Source organism: Colobus angolensis, unplaced genomic scaffold, assembly GCF_000951035.1.
Source record: "Colobus angolensis palliatus isolate OR3802 unplaced genomic scaffold, Cang.pa_1.0 Scaffold313, whole genome shotgun sequence".
In the NCBI taxonomy this organism is placed as follows: Eukaryota; Metazoa; Chordata; class Mammalia; order Primates; family Cercopithecidae; genus Colobus; species Colobus angolensis.
In genome coordinates, this window is record NW_012116411.1 from 4,121,715 (window position 1) to 4,125,401 (window position 3,687).

Below are 3,687 nucleotides of genomic sequence, written 5' to 3' on the forward strand. Positions count from 1 at the left end.
GGGCGCGGGGTGCCCCCCGCCCACCTGCCCGTCCGCACCGACCCCGCTCCTGACATCCTCGGGCTGAAGTCCTGTACTGATTTAGTTGCCTTTTTACCCCACCTTTGCAGAGGAGCTCCTGGAGGGGCCTGAAAAACTGTTTTATTTCTATTAACAACAGAAGAATACATTTGTCACACGAGATTTGGCGGCCATGGACACGAGTTACTTCAGTCCAGGTCCCCCGACTGAAATAGGCCCTTTTCTTTTAGGACTCCTTGATACTTGGGACAGCCAATCCCCCTATGCTGAGTTTATCACAGACTTCTGTTAATCTGCGGAATGTGCCTCCCCCAGGATAGCGACTGTGCTCACTGGAGCCCAGGACCTGTCTTGGACACTGTGCTGACTCAGTTGGAATTAATGCGTGTGTAAATGCATGCACAACAGCTCAAACTGTCGGGACAAGCCACTCTTTGCCCCTTCCGCAAACAGAGTGGCCGAATGTTTCTTTTGCCCTGAATCCATTAGGAAGATTCCAAGCCCAGAGAAAGGCAGAGAAGGCTTTTTAACTTTTTTTTTCTTTGAGGTGAAATTCACAAGACATAAACCATTTAAAAGAGAACGATTCAGTGGCATTCATTACATTCATAATGTTGAGCAACCACTACTATCTAGTTCTGAAACATCGATCACTTCATTAAGCAGTAATTCCCCAGTCCCTCCTTCCTCCAGACCCTGGCAACCACTCAGCTATTTTCTGTCTCTGTGAGTTTACTTTTTCTGACTATTTCATATAAATGGAACCATACAATATGCGGCCTTTTGTGTCGTTTCTTTGACTTAGCCTGTATTTAAGATTCACCCATGTTGAGGCGTGGATCAGTACTTCATTCGTTTTTATGACTGATTAATATCCCATTGTATGTGTATATTACAATTTGTTTATTCATTCATCCCTTGATACATATTTGGGTTATTTCCACCTTTTGGCCATTGTGAATAGTGCTGCTGTGAACATGCCTGTACACATATTTGAGTACCTGTTCCCAGTTCTTTTGGATATATACCTAGGAGTGGACTTTCTAGGTCATAGGGTAATTCTATGTTTAACTTTTCCAGGAACTGCCAAAAAGTTTTCCACAGCAGCTGAATGAATCATTTTACATTTCCACCAGCAATGTTTGAGAGTTCCAAGTTTCCACAACCTTGCCAACACTTGCAGTTTTCCGTTTTTGTGTTTTAATTCCTTGAATTTTTTTTTTTTTTTTTTTTGAGGCGGAGTCTCGCTCTGTCGCCCGGACTGGAGTGCAGTGGCCGGATATCAGCTCACTGCAAGCTCCGCCTCCCGGGTTTACGCCATTCTCCTGCCTCAGCCTCCGGAGTAGCTGGGACTACAGGCGCCCGCCACCTCGCCCGGCTAGTTTTTGTATTTTTAGTAGAGACGGGGGTTCACCGTGTTGGCCAGGCTGGTCTCGAACTCCTGACCTCAAGTGGTCCACCCACCTCAGCCTCCCAAAGTGCTGGGATTACAGGCTTGAGCCACCGCGCCCGGCCTTCCTTGAACATTTTTGAGACTGTTGCTTGCCCTCCCAACTCCCACTATCCGTAGCCCTAAAATAAAAGCTGATCTAGGTCTTCACTATGTGCAAAGAATCACGCAACCCTTTCTTCCCTCAAAAAACAAAGCAGGACAGAAACACCAATAAAAATGAAGACCTTAAACTAAGAGCTATACTGGTCCTCATTCTTTCTTTTCTTTTCTTTTCTTTTTTTTTTTTTTGTTGAGACAGAGTCGCACTCTCACCCAGGCTGGAGTGCAATGGTGCAATCTCGGCTCACTGCAACCTCTGCCTCCTGGGTTTAAGCAATTCTCCTGCCTCAGCCTCCTGAGTAGCTGGGACTATAGGCATGTGCCACCACGCCCAGATAACTTTTGTAATTTTAGTAGAGACAAGGGTTCACCGTGTTGGCCAGGCTGGTCTCGAACTCCTGACCTCAAGTGGTCCACCCACCTCAGCCTCCCAAAGTGCTGGGATTACAGGTGCCTCATTCATTATTTTAACAATAATTTGTCTGATGTCCAAGAGGCCTTAAAATTGTCCAGAGAGCCTGGAAACTAAAAGTATGCCAGGGGAGTTGCTACAACTTACTAGCAAACAAACTATGATATTACACTGAAAGCCAAGGCTGTACATCATTTCCACTTAGTGCCATGTTATAAGTCCATGAAGATTTCCGTCTTAAATGCAGATACAGTCAAGGGAAAACTATTGGGGTGTGAAATTAGAAGGTCAATTCAGATTGGAAATTTGATTGATAAAGTGATACAGTGTGGAAAAAGCACTAGATAAACATGAACTAAGTTAAGCTCCTGAATCTCAGTTTTCTCATTTCTAAGATGGGAATATGATGCCTACCTGCCCGGGTAGATAAAAGCTTCTAGTCTTAACTTCAACAAATGGTCAGTGTTATTTTATTGATTTAAATAATGATGATTGTGGCTCATGCCTGTAATCCCAGCACTTTGGGGGACTGAAGCATGTGGATAGCTTGAGCCCAGGAGTTCAAGACCAGCCTGGGCAACGTGGCAAAACCCCATCTCTACCAAAAACACAAAATTTAGCCAGTCTCATAACCTGGTCTCAAAATAAATAAATAAACAGATAAAAATTTAAAAATAAAAAATTTAATGCTGTAATAAATAAACAATGGTGATTGACATGAGCCACATGTAGAAGTGCTGCCAAGGAGACATGGGAAACTCATATTTAGTCATGTGTCTCTCCTCAAATTAAGAGAGCAGACTATCTTAAAAACTAATGTGGCAGGGTAAGTACTCAGGCCTTCAATGTGGTGGCTGCCTTCCCAGCTCTCTCCTTGATCCCTGACTTAGTTCTGCATGCTACCTTGGACAACTTTCTTCCTCCTCCTCCTCCTCCTCCTCCTCCTCCTCCTCCTCCTCCTCCTCCTCTTCTTCTTCTTCTTCTTCTTCTTCTTCTTCTTCTTCTTCTTCTTCTTCTTCACTTTGGATCACTTACATCAAATTACATAGGTTTCTTGAAAACACATAGAAAACACTCAATAAATGTGAGCTATTTTATCAGTAATAAAGCTATTATAGTTTCTTTGTAGAAAGTGTTAACAGAAGGTCAGTGTCTACATAGAGTCTAGGAAAAGAAAACCACAAAGAACTCATCCATGTGACTTGTCCCTTTTTCAAATGCTGGAGGGTCCCTTCAGGAGATCCTGTGATGGAGATGAGTGATGCATTGCACTCCACAGGTTGCTGAGTTAGCTCTACATATGGTATTTTTTTGCTAGGATCCAGGCTCACCAAGCAATCCTGATATAGCAGTTGATTTCAATGCCTTTTTTTTTTTCCTTTTTTATTCCTTTTAGAATCAGGGTCTTGCTGTGTCACCAAGGTCAGAATGTAGGTTGTGATCATAGCTCACTGCAGCCTCAAATTCCTGGGCTCAAGCGATCCTCCCACCTCAGCCTCCCTAGTAGCTGACACTACAGAAGCATATCACCATGCCCAACTCATTTTTTAAATTTTTATTTTTGTAGAGAGGGGGTTTTCCTTTGTTGTCCAGGCTGGTCTTGAACTCCTAAGCTTCAAGTAATCCTCCTACCTTGGGCTTCCAAAGTGCTGAAATTACAGGCATGAGCCACTGCACTCAGCCTGGTTTCAACAAAATTTTC